At 31.9% G+C, this 24643-nt stretch overlaps 1 protein-coding gene across 2 annotated transcripts in view; it reads right to left on the bottom strand.

Annotated features, from left to right (window-relative positions):
- The window catches only part of LOC139094487 (uncharacterized), a 107762-nt gene that overhangs the window by 31219 nt on the left and 51900 nt on the right, over positions 1-24643 (bottom strand). The window lies entirely within an intron of this gene.

The following is a 24643-nucleotide window of genomic DNA, read 5'->3' as shown; positions in this document are numbered from 1 at the left end:
CATCTAATGTTAAGTCAATTGGATTTGACATCTGACTTAATCCTTAAATAATCACATAATAATCATCAAAATCAACATTTAATTCTTAAATAAAATAAATATTTCCCAAGAAGAGTGATTCAATTCCAAAATCGTACAGATAAGAATCCCACTCGCTTAATTGTTCCAAGAAAATCCTTTTTAAACTCAATTTTAGGCTCATTGTTTGTAGGAAGAATAAAATCAATTTTAACGATTATAATCAAAGTTACTCGATAGAATTCAATGGCACAATATAGACTCGTGTAGGCGTAATTGGGGTTGATGTGATAAACAACAACAACATTGAAGACATAAACAATATGACAAAATGTGATTAAACATCCTGCTTGTTTCAGATATCAAGTAATTTTTGGTGTCATTATGAAATAAAATCAGAACGTCAAGTGGCATTATTGTGGCTTTCAATTAAAATAAGAGATTATATTTTAATAATAGGAAAGCCACGAAAGTTTGGTTAAAAATGGAAATGAGAGACATTGATTGCTGTTACAACCACAAATCAGGGAGAATTAAAAAAGTATTGGAAGGGAAATGCATAATAAATATTTGAATAAAAAAAGGTCGACATTTAATTAATTTTTTTTATTATTTCAATCACAGATCATGAATTATTAATTACTTGAATAAACATGTTCATGCACTCAATAATGTTATGTTTATAAATTCAGCAAATAAAAACACTTGAAATTTCAAATTTTGGAAGTGATCAGTATATAACAATAATATAGCCATATTTCAATATTAAATCTTAATTAAATTTTCAATAAAATGTTCATTATTTAAATAACATACATTTATCAATAAGCGATATGAAAGTGTAATCACACTCAATCATATGATTTATATGAGAATGTTTTCCACTGAATTTTTCAACCTTATGAATCTTTTAAATTGAGGCATTTTGGGAGGTTGTTCAATTTTTAAGGATATTGAATTGAATTTGAATGATTTTTGGAATATTTTACGGATTGATGAGTTGGATGAATAAGATTAGTCTACAGAGACAGTTTTGCACATGAAATTGGGAATTGGAAAACGATAGCTAGCGATGGAGCTAGTTTTGGATGGCATATATGGGAGGATATTGATCATAATTGATCGTTATGATCAGCGAAGAATGAAAGATTAGAATAGGGTTTGCCGAAAAACTGCAGGCTTGCATTTTCTATTGTATTACCTGAACAGACAAGTTTGCTCACAAAATTGAGCATCCTCAATTATATTGATTGAGTAAATTCATTACCACGTTCATAGAGGTGAGTATGTCCATTGTCTGTTAGGGCTAGATGAACGAACCTTCAGTTTTTTGCATCTACAACGGCCATTGCATCTAATTTTACCACATCCAAGACATTGTATTACTGTTATTTTTGTATATTACTCTAACAGGCAAAAAGACCCGCTTTTAGGTACCGTAGTGGTTTTTTTGTACAATGGTAGCATGCCTGCTGTGGATATTTTCAAACTTAAAACCCTCAAAAATGCGCATCCAAATCAAAACAATTTTGAATTCCATAACAAAAATGTTACAGTATTGTTTATCATTAAAATTGTACAACTATATTAATAAATGTTATTATTAATTATAATGTTTCTTCCGTGTATTCATTAAAAGTTTATTTGAGCTTAATTAGGCTTAAAACTTTTTAACATGATTTATAATTTTTTAAGCACTTAATGATTAATAATCTACTGTTATCTCATGCTGATGTTATTATTGTACAACATACGGTTGATATGATTAACAAACATGAAATTGCGAACTCATAATTATTTGTTATTTTATGCTGAATCTGCTAAGTACGCAGGAATTTGTGCTCGTATTTAGGAATTTCCTGTTAATGAGCATATTAATCGATAGATTTATTTAGGATCAGTCCAAAATTGCAGGCCTGCAGACAACAAACGCAGTCTCTGACAAACTATGAGATAAAGCCCAAAGCAGCAAGTTTGTGCATCTAAAATACCAATGTCTTCACAAAACAGACAACCTATCTGTTTCCTCTCCTCTCGTCCACAGAGGTCTTCCTCTCGCCCTAGAAGATTAGCCTACATATGCCTAAGGACAGATTCTTATTACAGAAATTGACAAACACCAAAATTAGAACAAGACACGACATAATTATAAATCACAAAACCGGAATCAGTACTAAACCTGATTTGACATAATAATCGACAATCACCGTATGTTCGGAACTCAATCAAAACCAAAAACAATGAAAATTATCCAGCAAAAGATAACAAATTACAGAATGGGAAATAACAAACAGAAAAATATTTTCTCTCTCATTGTTGATGATGAAAAAGAGGAAAAATAAACTTGTGTTATTGTTATCGTTATCCATTGTTGTGATATCCAATAGGGATTTATTTTCACTGCATCATAAAATTTAATGCGATTATTTAAAAAAAAAATCCAATTCTGTTTGTAATGCTTCTGGTAAAAAGTACTATAGTAAGTTGAGAAAATAAAGTTAGTTTATGTTTTGGAAGTAGAATCAGATTAAACGTTGCTGATGGTGAGATTTTCTTCTAGGAAGGTGCTGATCCTGAATTTTTTTATAAAAAGATTCTGGACTTCGTAGAAAATTGAATTTTAATACTTTTTATTGAGTACCAAAATAGATTGAAGATCCTTGAATTCTTCTACTCGTGGGCGTAAGTAGAATTGACATGCGGTAACCAGAAATGGAGCTAGATTCTGGTGGAATCTAAACATGAGTGACATAAATCAAAAAGGCTTAGTCATGGAGCTTTAAAGGGTGTCTATATCAATCCTTATTGGTACGTAATGAAGACAGCTTGTGGAGCCTTAAAACAGTGGTGAGTACTAATGTGTCACTCACACTAATGTGCCGCAGTACACAGGTTGCCCATTACTGCCTTAATTGCTCCGTGACAGAGTTTTGTTCATTTAAGTTACTCGGTATGGAAGGTCAAGGATCACAATTGATCTGTTCTGCTTACAAACCAAGGAAGTAAATACAAGTAATCGCTTAGCTAAGGGTAGACGGACAACATGACCAACAAATCGATAATAAATTGCGCTAGACCAAAAAATCTCAAATTTCTCTGAATTTGGTTTAATCAAAAAATTTCAATATTCCGCTCACTTCCTCGAAATATATTTCAATACTCCCCACTTTTGGATAGAGCTTTGAAGTTTGTGTAAGCTTTTTCCACAGAAATTTGATACTTTTTGAATATTCATTTAAAATTGAATATTTTGACTTTGAAGCTAGCAAAAAAAAGTTCCTTATTTTAGAAAATATATATCTGCAGGAAAATGATTCTTGGAAATTTTTTAATGCAAGAACTCAATTTTACAGATCAAAAAATGTTTGTAAACATAAAACTTTGTCCAGAAATCTTATAAATGTTTGATGAGAACTTTTCTAATTTTTTCAAACTTCAAAAGGTTCAATAAACTTTGTGGAACTTTTTAATAAATTAAAAAAAAAAACTAAAGGAAATTATACACTTTTTAAGTTTACAAAGAAATACATCAACCCAGACAGAGTAGATTCAATTATTATGTAAATAATTTGCTTGAAAAGCTCCCACATCAGTTATCATCTTCATTAAATGTAAAGTATGCAAATGTAAATATTTGCAATGCAAAAAAGTTATTCTTTTTCATGTGGATGAACATTATAATTAGCCAAAAAGATAATTATGCTTTTCGATTACATTGTCGAGCAGCAGGAATGACGCTTGATGCTTTTTGATGGAAAGTCTTAGGAAATTGAAGAAATTCAGAAATTTGGTTTGAATCCGGGAGAGAGGAAAGGAAGAATGAGAAGAGAGAGCAGAGAGGGAAGTGGGAGCGGAAGGTGGGAGGAAGGAGAGAGAAGAGAGATGGTGGAGAAAGAGAGGAGAAAAGAATCAGAGAGAGAATTAAGGCGGAGAAGAGAGGGAAGAGAGAAAAAAGAGAGAAAAAGGAAATAAGGATGAGAAGAGAGGAAAATGAGAGGGAGGAGAGATAGAGGTGAGAGGAAGGAGACAGAGAAAAGAAAGGTAAGAGAGAGAGAGAGCAAGGAGATTAGGGAGAGGACGAAGAGAGAGGGGAGAAAGGAATGTAGAAAAGAATGAGAGGGAAAAGAAAGAGAAGAGAGGAACAAGAGGAGAAAATGGGGAGGAGAGCAGGAAGAGATGTTAATGAGAGGAAAGAGAGAGATGGAGAGAGGGTTAATTACTAGTCGGCTCTGTATCATCAAATTTTACCTTCCATTTATTTTCATTATTCAGCAATTTCATTCTCATTTTTTTTTTGACAATTTGATATATTATTGTCATCCAAACTAGCTTTAGGACAATCCAGATATTTTTCATCATAAAACATGAATATGAAAAATGAACTGTCAATTCCATTCTGATATGATAATAATAGTCTGAAGCAACAATAACCTGATCAAAAAAAAAAAAAATAGTAACAGCAAATAGAAAGGATGATGAGAATATTGACATAAGTAATAAATAACTTGATGTCTTTTATGACATACGATGAAAATGTATCTCTATTTTTTATGTTTTGAATATTCGCTCTATTTCTATGGATATGTAACAGATATGCATAAGGAGAATGTGAAAACAAAGCAACAAATAACTGCCAAATCTGCTCAGGGAATTTTCCTTTCTTTTATCCCAATTTTACCGAACTTCTCTATCTCCTAACTGAATGAGTTTCTTCTTTACTGTACGCTATTTTACTTTATTTTTACAGCAGTGTCATAAAATAAAATTTGCTTCACTTGCTCATGACGATAATGGCGGGTAGAATCTCAAAGCAACGCTAAATAACATTCAAACATGAAAGATATTAAATGGGGAATTGTCGTTGTTGCTATTACTTATTTTCTTTTTCTATCTCTCTACCGTCATTGCCGCTAACGCGAAAAAAAAACAAATGCTGGATGTAAATTTTGATGTGAGCTGTTGAATGAGAAGCATTTTTTGGGGAACTAACACGAGATTAGATTAGGATTTTGGAATTCAATGAATGCAGAGTAATCGTGGTTCATCCAAGAAGGTGGCCAATAGAGGTTAAGCTATGGTGTTGATTAGGCATCGCAGCATCATATAAGCATGCTGGTTGTCTGACTTAGGTTTTAAAACTGCACTAGAGACAGCTCAAATCTCAAATAAAAGGTCATTATTAGCCTTGGATGTCAAAATTCAATATATTTGCTATATCCATAAATTCCCCCTTGTTTTGTTATGCCTACATAAGACTCCTAACTATCCCAATCACAGCCTTCCGCTTGTCAATCCCACATGCAATCCCGCCACCAAGCAATAACATCCTTCCATATAAAACCCTTGACTGTATCAAATTACTCAGAATTCCTCAAATAGCTACCCTACCCATAATGCTTGCAGCACTACCACACAATCCACTTTACAATACAAAAAATCAGCAACAAAAAGTAAGACAGCAACAGCAACCAATTTTTTTCACTTCTATGTCTTTCACAGTTATTTCTTACGTAGCTTTTATGTCGTGAATTGTAATTGAAACAAATGACATTGTAAATAATATTTCATGACTTGATATGCTCCTCAATTCACTTCCTATTGTCTTTAGACAGCTTTTTCTTCCCCTCAAAAGCAGGAAGTCAAGACGAGAACAGACATGAAAATTTGTAAAAGCTTTTTAATCTCCCATGGTACATTTTTTTTGGATTATTGTTAACAGCTTCAATTCTTGAGTTTTCTTTCCTTTTTTTGAACAGAATGATGTTCTTAATGGTTTTCTTTCGAATTTTCAAACATTTCCGTGTTTGCATAGGAACACGATTCGTTTCTTACCTTTCTGTGAGGTTTGCTCGAGGGATGAATAATGTTTTTGATAAAAATAGGAATTGTTGATGGTTCTTGGACTTTTTAGGCATCCTGAAGTTGTGGTTTTAGTAATTTATGGTTAATTGTTGTATGACTCTTAGTCAGGATCAGGTAATCCTGATCAGGGATCGATGCTCGATTGATTTTCCATTACTCGAGTATTAAGGGGTCGTTTATGGGACATTAGGGCAATTTTGGACCTCTAAGCAAACTTTTCAAAAGATATTGAATAATTTAAGTGCTAAATATAGAGCATGAGATGAAATTTGACAAATTTTGAAGGTTTAATAGCTAAATATAGATTTTATGAGTAAAGGATCCAATTCACGTAAGCCAATTGATATAATTCATAAGAAACTTGAAGATCCATCGTTAATTCTTCCCTTCAAGCTTCTCACATCATCTCCATTCCATCATAAAATATCATGTTTCTAGCTCATGCCTCCCAGACACATGAAATCATTCTAATATCAAATTTATGTCAATTTATGTCTCATTCAGGTATGATTTCTAAAAATATCAAACTTCTCATCTTTCAAAGCTCCTGCTATTCCTAATAATTCATGCACCTTCGTTCATCATCATAAAGTTAGAGACAAAGTTTATTGAATCAAAGATGAAGCAAAAATATTTTAAAAAATCATGAAACTTCAAAAAATCAAATAAACTTTTCCGAAAGAAGAAACGACAGTGCCAATTAATTTCAAATTCTTTATTTCTAAAACTTTTCAGTTCTCCTCAAGAACGATAAACTTTCCATTCCGATTGCTGTGTGATGTTTATTTAATGTTTATATTTAGGTATGAAGCAGAAATTTATGAAAGTTTTTCGAAAAAAAAAATGTTAAAATTGAAAAAAAATGTTGAAGTGATGGCATGTTACTGTCAAAGTTGGATGTTATGAGCGGAAATTTTGTTGCTGTTTTGGAAATAATTTTAACGCGGTTTTCCTCTGAGAAATTGAATTTTTGAAGGTATGTGATGCATATTTAATGGTTTTTTAGATATTTTATGAAAATTTATTCTGTCGGAACTGACTGTATGTCATATTTTGTAGGAAATTCCATTATTGATTGACGTCATTGATCATAAAAGAGTTTTCTATCCAGCTTGATAGTAAGAGGAAATGTAAAATTCGGATTTTTTTAACACAAATTCCTTTTTTTGTCATAAATTATTCTTTACTATTATTCTAAATTGTGTGATACAGCCTTAGGTCTCACTAACACTTACTCAACTAGTGAATATAGCTGTTCCAAACTTCCGAAAGGTATAATTGTGAAAATCCGACACTAGACTGGCATTTAATCGATGTAAAGAAGGGTTTAGAGTAGATATAAACACTAAATCAATACAACTTAGGTCAAATTGATCAAGTCGTAATTCAAACGGTTTTCCAATTCACGGATGGTATCCGTACCCTCAATAGTCCGCCTTGGCAATGCTCCTAACTTGTGCCCTTTCAATGCTGGTTCTAAATACAACTTTAGATGTAGCATCAAAGAATAAATCCCAAATTTACCCAAAATTAATTAGCTTATGCTATTTTTCATGCTTTTAGACTGAGCCTTAGCCCTACTTCATTTCTACATCATAATGTTCATTTTAAGACTTTTGAATGATCCTTCATGACTTAATCTGAATCATCAAATAAAATATTTGTATTTATTCTTTTTTACCCAAGAAGTTCTTGACTGCGTGTTTTCTAGGTATACAAAAGAGTATGCAGACGATTCACGTGTAGTATATCAATTAAAGCCAATTAAGGATCGTGAACCAAAAGAGAAAAGTCAAGCATTTCAAGATATATAATTAATTTAACCGTCAGCAATATTAAATTATCGCATTATACATTGTTTAAAGCTGTGCTTTAACATGCGCTAATTTATCATGGTTCAAGTTACTTACATCGATTGAATAAATTCCCGCAAGTGCAAAAAAAACGTTCGCATATTTTGAATAATGTTTGTTGACCTGTTAAGTCATTCAATTAGCATTTTTTCGCGCCTGTCATGTATCGATCAATTGATTTTGCCAATAGCTACATTTTTTCATGTTTGATGAACGTTAAAAAAACATTTTTTTTTGTGCTACACAGAAAATAAAAAAGAATTATTGAAAAATCATATTTTAATTTTCCCCATCAGTGAATTTCGATTACCTTCAATTCATGACTATATGTATACGTACAGTTTGTGTACGTACAAGTACATTTGATGTTGGGAAAGGGGGAGGTTGAGGTGAAATTTTTATTTTTTATTTATTGAATTATTTAAGCATCACAGTTGGAATGAAAAATTCAAAACTACATAATAAATCGATGTGACCGAAAAATAATATTTTTTGTTAAGGTTCTAAAACGTGTGTGTATGAGGATTGGCTGTCTATGTCAGTGGTGGGTAACCTTTCTACCTTTGTGGTTAGTTTTTACCTAAATCTCACACAGCATTTGGATAATAGCATTTTTAAAATAATCTGTTGCCAGATAGGACATCTTAGTGTGTCGCAGCACACAGGTTGTCCACCACTGGTCTACGTCCATATATTATATGTTATTTTATTGACATAGGCAACCGATACACACAACAGCAGTGGTAAAGAAATATTAGAAGTAGCATCTTGTGGGTGGTGAATTTGTGTGCTCAAAAACGCTTGACCATCCATGCTACAAAACAAACTGAGAAATGGAAGTAATAAATTTTTATCATGAAGAAAACTTTTCTATATATTTTATGATATATGATGCCACAGAAACGAAATTCACTAAATAAATTATTGAAAAACTTTCCCTCCTCTTTCACATCATTCTTATCCATTTCTCTATGTTCCTGCTATGACTTGTATCTTGAATTTGAAAGTTGAATTAGCCATTACTTCTTTTACCAACACTGATGGTGATTCGGATAAAAAGCACACTTGCCATGGGATCGAACAAAGAAATATAAAAATATAAAATTGACCTAGACCATTCTGATTTTTTATTCTCGGTTCTTTTCATTTCAAATATAGACGTAAGGCAAAGAAAAAATTCATATAAAATTGGCATCGTCAATAAAAATTTATATTTATATTCGTTTCATTTCGATAATGGAAAGAAATTTTCTTTTCTTATTCTTTGTTTGTAGATGATTTATGACAAATTTGCAACTTTGGATTGACAGATTTTTATGAAAAAAAAAATATTGAAGACTTGGAGGATTGATGAGGTAGTCTTGGAGTATGACGTTATTAAAATTTGGGGACTAGGGGAATTGTGAACTAATTCTCTGGACTTAGAGCTCGAACTCTGCTCTGGACTAAGAACACTTGGAAGGAAGTAGTCGATAGGAACAATATTATACTTGGTATTGGATATTGGCTGATGAAAGTCAGGGATAGAACCAGCATTTGTCGCCATCTCAGGAAAATCATAGATCACAATTGATTTGTGACAGACAGCTGAATACGTAAGTAACAATTTAATGGACCAATCCATTAATCTCGAGACCAAGTAGGGGAAATCTTTGTCTTGGTATTGAAAATCTTGGCTACAGAGACATAGCTAGAGTTTCTTTAAAGTGTCCACACCACCCCTCTTGGTACACCCATGTTCAATTAGAATTAGCTGTTCTTAGAGCGACATTTAGTCTCAAAACCAGTCAATTCCAGAATGACTTAATTTATTCCAAATTTTGTGTAAAAAGTCAATTCAATCCAAACTAACTCGACACAAAATTCACAACGAAAAGTATTGCTCAATGAAAATCATTTGATTGATTTCATTCATCTAATGCCATCCAAATCTGTCTCAGTATGATCTCAATTCCAACAGCTTCAACATGATACTCTCATTCAATCATATAAAACAGTAAAAAAAGCTCTCGTTTTGAACAAATTTCTGCCAAAAAAAAAATCTCATTACTGTTATTGTCATGTACACATTATTAGTAGTATCATAATCATTTGATGTCAAACTGTTTTGTGAGATGAAGAAAATTTAGTATCACATTGTGCAGTCAAGAGTAAAGAGTCTAAGAGACAATAAAACACGAAGAACTAATCGAATTGGAAAGTTTATGTGAAAAAAATTATGCGTTATCGTTTTATTGTTTTTTATCCTTTCTACATCGAGAATGGATGTCCGTGTATGTTTGTTCACATATTTTTGCGGTTGCTTCTTGTATTGGCAATACATTTTTATCGTTTCTTGCTATATCTTCCCTCACACTCCATCCACATATTTATTCTTTTAGTATAAAAATCACGAATGAACTATTCTTGCTATTATTGATAGAAAGGAATAAAATAAAATAAAACGTCCAGGGTATTGGCAAGTAGCCATAATTCAGCAAACGATATAGTATGTAATATATCCAATACAGGCATCCATTCATAACGAAAAAAAATAAATAAATATTGTAATAAAGTATAATTTATGTAGGCACTCAAAAATGGCCTAAAATAAGTATTGAAGGATATTCGTGTGGGTGCGTATTGTGTGCGTAATACAATAATATTTTTACGGGAATCATAAGAAGGTCTCATTTTATCATAAAAAAAGAACTGAAAGAACAAAAGGATGTAAAGTGCGAAAGATGAAAAAAAATTTATTCTAATGCTCAAATCCCGGAAAATTGCACTTTTACGATGCTATTTATTCATTCAATTTTTATCCTGATGGGTATCAAAGCGTGGCTAACACCATTCCGATATACTTATTGTTAACCAATTTATTAGATTTTATCCATTCAAGAGAGAAAAAAAATGAGAGAGAAACTTTTTTTTATGGTTTTGGGTACGATAAATTTATACATGTCGAGGTGGAAAATGCGATAGCCTCGACCCGAGAGATGTATGAGATGATTTGGTGTCTTTGTGGTTTGCGACTAATGGGAATTTATTTGCATATGTCAGAGTACGGATTTCTTGAATCTCGCGTGCAAAAGCTTTGACAGAGGCTCAGCTTCACTCTGAGGGGCGAAAGGGACATGTGTACTAAGTCTGTACATTCTTTCACAAAGTATTAGAGTTTGTCGAATAGTGCAGATCTGCAGCTAAGAGAATCAGTCAAAATATGCAGATCTGTTCATCTAAAATACATGGAATGCAGGTCTATTGATCTAAAATACAAGTTTCTCTGACTTCTATCCAAAACCCCCTATAATATTCTACCATATCCATCTCGGGTCAGTTGCCAAAGCATAATACAAATTGTCCTCGCCAAAAACTGGTGATGCTGAACAAGTGATAAAAGTGTGACTATAATCCTAACACTTAAAAAAATACTGAATTTATATACATATCTATAGAATAAACGAATATAAAATTCGAATCTGATATAATGAAATGAAAGTGGAATGGAAAGATCCCAGCTAGTTCAGCAGTGGAGTGAAAAAAAAGCTCACAAGGATTAAATAGTTTTCAAGATCACAATCGCCATGTCGAGTGTCGAGATGTTGGAATGAATATAAAAGAGGAATTTCATGATATAAAGCACAAAAGTGCAAAAGTGCCATGAATGTACACACTCAGTACGAGAGAGATTGTCCTTACGAGAGCCATTTTCTCCTCATTTGTTCATCTCGTGTATCTTTTATTCCATACAATCAATTCATGCATAAATTTAGGATTGTGTAAAACATACAATACTTATGTTATTATTGCATGTTCTGGTTAGATACTGGAAGCTGCTGTTGTAAAATATTTTATAGAAAAATGACGAGATAAATCCTCGAAGTGTGATTTTATTGTTTTATTTTTTTATTCCATGTCTCTTGCTGGTAATTTTTTGTTCAACATTATTGCTGATGATTTATAGCTTACTTGCTATATCCAGAAATTTATTCAAAAAAATATATATATTTTAATGCTATGTAATTAGAACTTTTGGAATTATCATAAACAATCAGAGCATGGTTAATGATTTTATTATTATATTGTGAAGTTTTTTCGAATAAATATTTAAATTAGCTCAGAAATCTCATTATATTTTAAAGGCTATGAGTAGCAGTAATAAGGGAATTAAATTCATAATTCATCAATTCTCGGAGGACCGGGATGGAATAAATTTTTTGAGGCTGGATATTAAATTTACTTCAATTTCATATTAAATGTATTATTTAATTAGGTCAAATTTAATAACAATTGAATTTTAACATTTTTCAATCGATAAAACAATTGATAATGCATAATTCCATGACTGGTCATGACAGAATGTAGCTTTAACATTTCTATTGACTCTAAATTCTCCCTGCTTTGGATTTACAGCTGATTGTCTTGTATCACGACTAAGTAGAACTTATTGTGTATGTGTTTCAGTTAGGACGCGTCCAAGAGTCGCAGACCTGCATTTTAGATGCACAGGCTTGCAATTTTTGACTGTACCTTATAGTTCGTTCAAGGCTGTAGGCTTGCAATTGAGGACGATCCCTAGTTTTTGTTCTATTTTCCAAATTTTAAGAAAAATGACGAAAATTAAAGCACTTTAAAACCAAGACTAGTCAACATAATTTCCCATTTTTCATTACTTGTTGTTTCCATCGCAGCATTTCCAATTATCACAAAACACATTATAGGTTTATAAAATTCCCTATGTAGGCTTTTAAACGTATTATTGCTTATATTTTTCGTCGAACTCTGTAAAATCATAAAGGAATGTTGTGTAATTTTAAGTGTGGGATTTATAATACTCTTCCTCGAAAAAGTCTTAATCAAATGATAACATTGGGATTGTTATGTTGCAGAGTTTTATTATTTCATATATCTCCGTAAGCTAAAGCAAAAGCTACTGGATAATCTTGACGTGGGAAAAAGTTTCAATAACTCTAACAGATGTCTTAATATCCTATTAGATATTTGACAAGGATGTAGGTGTTAAACACCAAAGTTCACTAACCTCCCACTAAGGATTAACTCAAATTGCACGTAAACAATCGAGTGAGCAATTAACCATTAAAATTCCCTGTTTATTTGCCATACAACATAGTTGATAAGTAAATAATCTCACATTTATTGTACACTGGAATTTATTTATTTTCATTTTATAATTTTTCATGGCATCAAATAATCTTGCATATAAAATAAAATGCACGAAATCCCTTCAGCATGTAGCTAGAGAGAAAACATTTTTGTACATTCACATATAGACACAGGGTACAGGTATGCGAAAAGAATTTTATCACACAACAGAAATCGTTTGTCAGTGGAGGAGTGAAAGGAAAACATATAAAAAGTTTATCCACGATGAATATGAGCATTGAATGGATTCGTAGAGGAACAACAAAAAAAAGTTTATGTTTCACGAAAAAAAAAAATGTTTAATCTGTAAAACATAAATACACAACGATAAAACATTAACAGGTACATGAATAGCATAAAAATTGTTTTTATCGACCAAACGCTACATGTATAGTACATATATACACAAAAAATAAATTGTTGAACAGTCAGACCGGGAGTGCGGTAGAAAAAAATTGGAATTTTTTTTCACTTTACTGCCAACACATAAAGGAGAACCAATTTTTAGTGTTTTTTTGGGGGTTCTACACTCATGTTTTGGAGATTTAGAAGAGGTCTGAGACCATGTGATGCTAGTCAGCTTTAGTGCCACTTTCAGGTTTTATTAAGAGAGTCCATGGATCACAAATCGTAGCGAAATAGGCTGTGATTAGTCGACCTTATGTCTAATTAAAAACTTGACGTTTGTGGAACATGTCATGAAATTTCGAGTTTGTACCAGACGTAAGCACAGCCTGTGTCACTCGATGTGTAATCTGTAGGCTAAAAAAGTAAGTCAAACCAAAGAATTTTAAGCATTTTAAAGAATTTCATGCAAAAAATTCCTAACAACTGAACAGACCCTCTAAAGTATGGGAACATATAACAGCAGTAGTTGTAGAAAATGGAATAATAAATATACAATCGTCTAGAATTATATCTTTTTTACATGAACTATGAGACGAGGTGCGAGGATGTAATAAATCACTTGTAGAAAAAACATTTTTTGGAGAATTAATTCCATTTTTGCTTCCTCTATTCTTCGCATGATGTAAAGCAAAGTTTAAAGACTATGCTGACAATTTTTATTATGTAGATGTAAGGCATTGTAACACATAACAGTGAGGAACAGAAAAAAAAACAATTGAACATTGAACAGGAAATAATGTCCTGACATAAAACAGAGAAAATATAAAAAATTTTCTAAGGCTTATTCACTGTGTTGTGAATATGGGATGGTAGGCTTGCATGTGGGTCGATTTTATTATGGTTGTTGAATTATTGTGGGATAGTTTTCGGATCATCAACTTCATTTAGTGTGAATTGTGGAGGCTGTTTAATGCTTATAGGCAGTTAAGAAAATATCAAATTTCTGTACTTAAATATAAGAAACTTTGGTAACATTATATTGCTGAAGGTGATGATTTAAGGATAGAAAAACTATTTAAGGAACACCAATTTATGCATCAATCCAAAAGCTTACAACATCCTCATCAAACAACACTTAATTCTTTACTAAATTTTACCAACAGTTATTTAAAGTAGGAGGTGGCAACTTGGGGAAAGGGTCATTACTGTAAGTTGGCAACCTGCTCAAGGGGTCATTGTCGGACTACATGCCAACTCTGCTTCCATATCAAATATTCCATCAATTTCAAAACATAAGCTAACATACTGAAAAACTAAATCCACAAAAATTCTGTCAATTAACTTGTAAAAAATGGCCTAAAAATCACCATCAATCCCTACATCCAACAAAAATGCCTTAAATCATCCATTTTAAACACGAAGTGAAAAAGCCTTCAAAAAATTCTTTTCTCATTATTAAAACCATTTCTCTTTTTTTTCTCACTGTTTCTTTTCAACGAACATAAATCATTTTCACTGCACGGATTTTGCTTTTCATTGCCATCCTTTCCATTAAAGCCTTCGGTATTTTTTGCACATCGTATATCGGATATAATTGTTGTCGAGTTATCGTGCTGACCATCACTGTATGTATTCATGTATGTATGAATTTGGAATAAAAAGAAGAGAGAGAAAGGCATCACAGTTGGTATTAATATTATTTGCAGCTGTATAACAATCATTTTAAATGTCTCGAGGATGTGTTTCAGAGTCATGAAATGAAATGGAATCGGATAGTGTTACCTTTTATCCTACAAAATGATAAAAAACAATTGCAATTTTTTTCACAGTGACGGACATGGCCGTCGTGAATGTGATATATGCTCATATTCATAATTTTCATCATTGCCACCCATTTATGTCTCATGCTTATTTTTTAATGTTCTCATCTGACATACATATCCATGGATTATAATTAATATATATAAATTTTTGAACAAAAAAAAATATATATATATACAGTCAGTCAGTAATTTAAAAAAATGAGAATGAGAGACACAAAAAGATACACAAAACTAAATCCCTGCGATGACAACTGCACTTAATATTATTTTTTTATATATGCTATGCTGGTGTATGTGTGTATGTTGGGATTTAAAAAAAATATTTTTGGGGTTGTCATCAACTTTTCATGTAACTTTTCCAATTAGATGTGACATAGAAAGACAAAATTAATGCACATAATGACTGCTGTGAAGTTGATTTAAAGCTTTTTTGGTCTACATATGACGATGGAATGAAAATATTGGACTTTTTTCATGTATTATGGATTTGTTGGGTTGAATGTTTGAATTTGTTGTGGATTTTTAGATGAATTTTGGTGTTTTGAAGTTTAATTTTGGAAGATTGAAGCTGGTTTGATGACTGATTAGATATTTTGGTGATGTCTTTTGTATGCTGGATAATCCTGGACTATCTTAGATTCTGTTTGGGATTCTAATGCTCTGGGCTAGTAATCTAGGCTTTGGATTTACATGTTTTGACTGTTTAGGCACTCATAGAGCAGTTAATGTCTACCCAGCAGTTAACAAGCCTTCTAAAATGCTCAGCGGGACATTATATAGTTAAATGTTCACATTAGTGAGCTACTGAGCATGCTGATTATCTATTAAAAGCACAATCTCCATTTAAATCTATTTTCAAGTCTGACCCAGGCATCAGCACTAATGAAACCGCCAAATTTCAATCAAACTCCACAACAGTAATCATTTAATTGCATTTTCATGTCAAAAGCTAAACTTAACTTCTCTTTATCGTTCCATAAAATACCAAACATCAACATACGGTTCCGCACAAACCTCATAATTATAGCTTTTGATAGTTATAATCGACTTCCGCATAATTTATCTTCAAAACTGACTAAAAATTTTTCAATTACTAACTCAAAAGCCGAGGCATAAAAAATTTACGTCAACATATCGAAAAATAATTTTCAAAACACAGGATGCAACATTACGTGCAGGTAATAAACTTGTCATTTTCTCGCCCCTCTCTATAATGTCCAAATTAATTATACCGATGATGATTTATAGCTGGTTTTCATTATAAATTGAAAATTTATAGAGGAATTAAATGAATTTAGATTTGATTATCCCTGTGGGAAAATAAAGTCATTTTTATAATGTTATGGACAGCATGAATGGAGTCATAAAAATATGTCATGGTGATTTAAAAAGGGCCTTGAAGGCTTTAGTTAATTAATTTTATTTGTTGTCGATATTTGCTATCAATTATGTATTGTGGCTGTAATTAATTTCTTTTGTCTGGATTTATAGCTGTGACATGATCAAAATTGGATTAGAATTTTTAAGAACATTTGATTTGAAATTCAATTCTGATTTATCATTCAGTTTTAATTAACTTCGGAAGCTCTAATATCCGACCAATTTGTCATCTAACCAGTTTGTCAATATGGCATCTGCATATGTGCAAGAATGACAAATTGGCTATGAAAATTTCTTGGAATTATTACAATCTGTGCAATTGAAAATGTTTATTTATAGATTTAAACTTCAATCCACATCCTGCATAGTCCCTTTAAGCCATTTTGAATTATTTAAATGACAACAAAGCTTAATGACTGCACAGATATCATATTGACTAATACTGTTGAATTATCCAGCATATTGGACATAAAAAAGTTTCTAATTTCAAATAAATCCATTCCCTTGTGACACAAAATCTACAATAAATTCCACAAAGCTTAGAAATTTCCCCATACACAAAAAATTCCCAATTTAAAATCGATAAATGCTCTTTTTTTCGTTTAAAAAATCTCATTTTCACAAATATGTAGTTTGCGACAAGTTTAAACCTTTAAAATATTTCCACCTAATGCGAACAAAAATTAAATTGAGATAGAATATAATTCGAAAAACGAAAAAGTTTTAAGTGTGCTAACACTTTCCTGTATTAATGAAAATGAAAAAAGAGAGTACAAAAAAGCTCATTCCCGTTTTAAATCCTCTGTTCAATGGGAGCAGTTTTGGGGATGAAATGGAGCTTTAAGGGATTTAATGTAACTATGTGACTGGAATGGGAATATGGAATTAATTAGGTTTCTGATTGCGATTAATTTGAGATTTTTGAAGGATTTTTTGTGGAATGAATCATAATTTTGAAATTGGGTCTTAAAGTATTTGGACATGAATCTTTATTTGAAGGCAATTTCAAGGACATTACGGAATGCTGGATGGTGAGATGTCCAGATTTTCTGAACGATCCTTTTAGTTTCAAACTGAGAAATTAAGGAACTCGAAATTAAATTATTCAAATTCTCAAACAGCAGCAACAATCCTTCATGATCCAGAAATAATCAATATCAAACAGAATGCGCTGTAATTCCCACAAGACCAAAACTTATATCCATTTCAACATTTTGAAAATAAAATTCCAAACTATTTCATTGTAATACAATATAAAATTTCCATTTGGATTGGATTTTCATATAACTATGCAATATATCGTGTACGGTAGTAGAGCAACAGAAGTACAGAAAAAAACATGAAAATTCAAAGTGGAACAAGCCATTTTATGTGTGGAAATTAACATTGTTTCAAGTTCATTGTAGGAAATTTTCATTTTCAGCAATTGTTCTGCAGATGAGGAACGACGAAAAAAAAAGCATAAAGTATGAAGCGAGTGTACAAAAATAGAAAAGGAATGAGAGAAATTGCTCAATGCATTTAATCGACATGAATTGTACGTCTTACATGCTTGCTTCCTTTTCACGGCTTTTCACAATTTAATTTATTAAATGTGACTTGATCTTGCTACTTTTACTGTCCTAAATTCCAAAAAATTTCTATTAGTTTCCGAATGGTAAATGCTTGAGCATGAAACTCTTGGTATTTATATGTTTCCGTCTTCCATGTTTCTTTATTGAGTGTCTATGTGCTGAGTGCAAAGTGTACGTGTGATGCTATATATCTGTATCTGAATGAGCAGATGTGTCATTTGTGATAAAAAATGAATTTAATGACAATTCCAATTGTTCATATCTCACCATTGCCATACTTTCATTCCATCTCTGGCATTTGCACAGCAATTATCGTTCACTTCTGATATTTCATGCTCATTCAATCTTCTAATTTTATTTGATGTGTCATCACATTGATTCTTTCTATTCTCATCATCGTCAGCACAAGTCGAAGCAATTGTCGATGAATATATTTTATCATCAATATTGTTGGAAGTAATTTTCGAACATTCACATTTAATTATCAATGGCAAAAGAACATAACGGGTTTGTTGATGTTGTTGTTGTTGCTGCTGCTGTTCAATTCCATCGGGAACAATTTCATTTTTCTCATAATTAAATTGTTCGAAATTATTGAGTGCGGCTATGGTTTGCATTATAAATGGCACATTTGAAACTGTCATATTGCTCGATTTTGTCGCATGCGAAACGTGGCCAGCTTGATTCATGATATCATTTTTGCTGATGTCACTTGTACCTTCATCTATCAAATTATTAATCATTCTTTGGTCATAATTGATATACTTTTTATCAGCGTCATCATCATTGTCACTACAACCCCATTCGATCAAATCTTGCTCGTCATTATCTGAACAATTTACTTTTACATCTTTATTACTTCTATTGGATAGAATTTCATAATCTATATCACGTACATCCTCATCTTTATCATTATTATTACTAATATTAGTATTATTATTATTATTAGATTCCGTTATAGAATCTACCACAGTTAGATTATTGTCAACTCTTTTATTATTATCATCATCGTTGTCGTCATCATGATTTTTTAATAACATGATATTAGGAATGCGATTTTCGTTGTCATGAGATTGCAAAATTGTCGCTTCATCATCATTAGCACGCTCGATGGAATCAGCATCATAAGATTGATAGAATACATTTGTGAACAAATCAAAATCATATGGTCCATAGATGTACATTCCATCCGTAAATAACATTCCTTTCCTGTTGTAGTTAGGGCTTCTGAAATGGTCGAGGAATATTTTGAATTTGTGATGGAAATTCAGGTGGTTCTTGATTATTTCTTGGAATTGCACTGGTCTCTCGGGTAAGTCTAAATGGTATATTGAACTAAAACTGACCCTAAACACCCCCCTTCCCCACCCCTAATTGAATACATCTTTTAATTATGAATAGAATCCATGAATTCATCTCTTTTAATTACCCATCATAGTACCAAACATTCCAAAATTGAAGCATGACCAACGACCAACAAGTGGCAATATGGTCAAGTCAGCCTTAAAATAATCAAGAACCTCCAAAAGCATTCCCATCGAAAATCAAAAATTCACCATAAAATCCCTACCTTTCATGATCATCACTCAACTTAATAGTATTCTGAGTGTCAATTAATGATGCTTCAGAGTCACAATTTGTAAATGTTGAGTCGTCACTGCTACTGGTGCTGTCGATATCGGAAGTTGCATCAACTCCAATCAATTCATTTTGATGTGAAATCAACTCGACACTTGATGAGGTTTGCTTGCTATTTGTAATATCAATTTTACTCTCATTGTTCATGTGCTGTTGAATTTTCTCCATTCTCTCATCCTTTCCATCTATCGACATCCATGCTGACAATTCCTTATCGAAATAGAGATCTAAATTTAAATTATTTTTGTTATTGATTTGAGATTTATTTGTCGAAATTTCATTAATATTGCAACATCTCATTTCATATGATGAAACTATTGTTGTTGGTGTTGATGATGATGATGATGTTTCTTCTGTTGCATCATCTTCCTCATAGTTTTTGCAATATTTATCTCGACACGTCCCATCGGATGATGTTTGCTCTTGTTCGACTGTATACTGATGCATTTGCTGTTTCTCATACAATTTACAATCATTATTCATTAATATTGAGTTATGTCGTTTCTGCTGCTGCTGCTGCTTCTGTTCTTCTTCAATCTCTGCCTCCTCTGGCAATTCTTCATCCTCTTCTTCATGTTTATACATTTGTGGTTCCATTTCATAAGATTGCATTGCACTATTGCTTGTTATTTCAGTTGAAGATTTAATTGCTTTTAAATCTTTGCAATGATAATGATTTTGTTGCTCCATAACAACAAATGCATCAAGTTGCTTTAAGGGATTTCCTTTCCATTTGAATTTATCATTACCACCATCACCAACACCACTCTTGCCGCATGATATAGCATTATCGTATTTAATTAATGCCGATGGCTGTTGTTGCAAATGAATTTTGTTTAGTTCTATGTCTGCTGTTTGTGCTATTGTCGATGCTGTTGATGATTCATTAACGAGTGGTTTATCTTGCGGTTCGCATGGAGATTCATTAAATTTAATCATCGTCGTTTTATCTGTACCAATGCAATTGCTACTAGATTCACTACTCAGCGCTTTATTCAATTGCAAAATCTTTTGATCATATTTATTTAATGATGTACAACTGCAATTTCCACAAATTTCCTTCTCGTTCACAACAAGTAAATGATTTTTAGTTTTGGTAATTTTATTTTGCTTGAATTCTTCGTCAATCGACATTTCATCATCATGTATAACAGCGAGAATAGATTTATTTGAAATTCCAGTCGAGTAACTTTCCTGTTTGTCGACGACATCCAATGATTTATCAAAATGTTGACGTATTTTCAGCAATTTATTCGAATGAATTTTTTCCTCTGGCAAATAGTAGCATTTTCTTAATACTGGAAGTGGTTTGAGATATAATAGAGATGAGGATATTGGACGACATAGATTTGGTGTTGAAATTGATTGATTTTCTCCATCCAATTTTCTACTTTGTTCCAACATTGACATTTTATCGATTCCATTGACATCATTCTGATCGAATTTCAAATTTTCTGTCGATTTTGATGATGTCATGTTGTCACTTATGTATTGATAATAGGACGTGCCATACAACTCCTTCACATTGCTATCATAATTATCGAAGAAATTTCTAATTTCCGCAACTTGTTTCTTCGATAACATTTTATTGTCAAATCGTTGCGTATTTGTATTGACATGTGGATGTGATTCATTCGATGGTGGCCAATGAAAGTCTCCACATGACCGATGTCTTGTTGGTAAACGACGATTTATTTTTAAAACTGTTTCGCGATCAATTCGACAACGGGAACGACTCTGTCTCGCTAAATTTAATGTCATGAGAAACAAAGTTATTTTTAAAAATTTGAAAATCTCTGCTCGAAATGATTAATCACTGTCGAATGAGAAGCATGTGTCGTGTAGGTATAAACTTAAATTACTCATTCGTTTGATTTATACCGCATGAAAATTTTCTTTGTTGCATATTTTTGTTTTGAGTAAATAAGTCTCGACATTTTCACTTCTTTTTCGGCGATATCAAGCCTTTCATGTAATTTCATTATTTATCGTTATTCATTAAAAAAACATTCTTTTGTTTCACCCTCAAAATATTGTAATTTGATTCTGTTGTTATTTAATTTGACTATGCGAAATTTCTGTGACATTTCATGATAGCTTAAAGGTGATTTATTATGGGAATCGGTTGAATTTTTGAAATGGAAAACATAACACGTGGAACACGAGACAATCTTAAAGATGTCAAAATACTTTTTCAAGAGCATTGATTCGTAAAAGGCGAAAATTGATTTTTTGACGACTAATGTACAGCAGTCATGGATCATTTCTCGGTCGTCAGCCTTTGTTTTGTTATTTGAGTGTGAGGGCATTTGCCATATGATTTAAACTATTTTTAAATAGGAAATTTTGCCTTCTAATTTTAAAACGATGAACTTTTAAAGAATTCAATGACTTTTTAGCATGAAGGCAGCTGCTATGAGTAAACAAAGCAATGATATTGATCAGTTTAGATCGTTCAAAATTGCCACCATTATGGCGAATATCACCAATGATCATTTAAAGTTCATCATGAATTAAGAGCGAAGACAGGTGAGGTCTTTGATGACTCGAACCTCCTAACTCAGTACAGCAAGTAAATTTCAACTTTTTCATAGAAAACTTAGCATTAATCCCCAATTCTACCTCCTCAAATTCCCAACATTTTACTACTGTCTATAAAAATTATTGACACTCTTAAGTTCACAGATGAGCATTTTCCTAAAATTAAATTTTAATGACAGCAATGAAAATTTTAATGAGGCAAACTTTACCGACTAAAAAAAGGAAGGCATTTTCTTATTTCTTCTCAAGGTTAACTTTTTTTGCAATCCCTTACAGTTACAATTAATTGGAAGAGTTTATTATTTTTAAAGCATTTTAATTAGAGACTTAAAGGTGCTTTTGGAAAATTTTGTGAAAAAATATTGTTTTTAACCTTTTTTGACCCAAAAACTTGTAGGCTTTTTTGGGATGTTATGCAGAATGTAGCATATAAGGAATATTTTGAGATAGACTTTAAAAATTTCTCATTCAGACAGAGCCGAATTCTTGACCTTGAACCTATCTTATAAGCTAACGGAATGCTAATGTCCCAAAGTTTGTACAGCACTACCTTAATCACGACCTGCGATTCGTGGCATTCCCAAAAATTTCGACGGCACGCTAGTGTACCGTGACACACAGTTTGAACAACACTAAGCGAATGTATTCAAAATCAAGGTCAAATTTGAGCTCTAGTACCCTTGGTCACCAAACCGTTAAATTCTTTGGTAATCATTAAATAACAAAAGCACTTTATAATAATTTTAATAATTTAGTAAATTAAATTTTCATAAAGTCACTAAAAAAAGGCATTTAAAGCTCAATTATCGAATAACTTTTTTAGTTCCACTCCCATTTTTTTATGAATAAAATATTTTATTTTTTATATTTCAGGACGAAAGTTATGTCCATTGCCCTAATAATATATTTTTTTATTTATGTTTCACATATAGCATATGTAGATGTATGCTATATACAGTAGAAAAGGATTCCCATATGTCATTAAATTTTCATGAAAACTCATTTTTGAAAGCAATATTCATGAATTTATGACACATTACATAATTCATTTTCATAATATGTAGATATATGTTAAACCTTTATGCATGACCTCGCACTTTATAAAGATGAATGACAAAGTGTTTTTTTTTTCTCCCCATATAGCATGAAGATGTGAGAAATAAAAAGGCATATATGCAGGATGAGAGAAAAAAAGAGATGAAGGAAATTTAAGGCATAGACCTTTGGATGCTTTTTGCCTTATAAGTAATTAAATTTAGGGATAGTGCTTAGAATAATGCTGATAAATCTTTGAATCAGGTGGGTTAGATATGAAGGATTTGATAAATTATTCAGGAGATTTTGATGGACATTACGTCTATTGCAAACCCTACATATATAGTCATATTAACTCATTTGGATATTAGCTTAAGAAAGTCAAGTCTAATTTAGTGGAAATTGAATTGTTTGCCCTGAATCCAAAAAATAGCAAATGGTCAACATGCCACTGGAAAGGATGATTGTCAAATCAACAAAACACAGTCCCCAGGAACCAGCTCCTCGATATAAATCTACCGCTACACCCACATACCTTAACTAGGGGTTAATGTATACCGAGCAGCCGACTTTAGGTACCATTTTTGAACTTTCAGACGTCATGTCCCAATTAATTTGGTAACCAAGTCACATCGACAATCTTCATAATATGCAAACCCATTTAATCTTCGTTTTCAAACGATTAATCCCAGCTTCACTTCCCTAATAAAAGGAAAAATGTCCGTAAAAAAATTTGAAAGACTTAACAATAATTGTTCATTTAACTTTGACATTTTGAGTCATAATAAAAGCATAAAAACATTCCAAAGCTTAAGTTCCTCCTAGACATCATCTTCCAGGAAGATTCAACCATCAACATCCTTCTTAGAATATCAATTTCTCGGAACTTAACAAAAAAAGGTCCTTATAGAAATTTTAAAAATTTATGGACAAAAACCGGAAGAATTGAGTGCGGTCACCTGGTAGCAAAAAATCGTAAAAATTTATAAGAAGAAAAGGAACAAAAAAAATATTTTATTGCAAAAAACGGAAGTGAAAATAAAATAATAAATTTGTAAAAGTAAAAGAGAGAGAAATCACATTTACCATGTTAATGTTTAATGTCCCCAAAAGAGTATGCGAAAAAAAATGGAGCATAAAGGAAGGTAGGAACGCCACTAGGTGTAATGTGTAATATAAAATAGGAGAAAGGCCTAAATACACATCGTTAAGCATTCCTCAAAAGCATAAATTTAAATCTAAAGACGACAAATGAAAATTTAAAGCGAAAATAAAATTTCATTTCATCGCGTTGAGCTTTTTGTGCTGTGATTTTTTTCTTCTGTGTCGTTCCTTCTAGACACAAATTTCTGTGTCAAGAAAATTTCCAGTAAAATGTATTTTAATGGAATAAGGAAGGGATGAGTAAGACGTGGAGGAAGAAAAC

Source organism: Chironomus tepperi, unplaced genomic scaffold (genome assembly GCF_022539635.2).
Source record: "Chironomus tepperi strain 1889 unplaced genomic scaffold, CSIRO-AGI_Ctep_v1 contig_354, whole genome shotgun sequence".
In the NCBI taxonomy this organism is placed as follows: domain Eukaryota; kingdom Metazoa; phylum Arthropoda; class Insecta; order Diptera; family Chironomidae; genus Chironomus; species Chironomus tepperi.
This window is presented reverse-complemented; position numbering and strand designations above follow the sequence as displayed.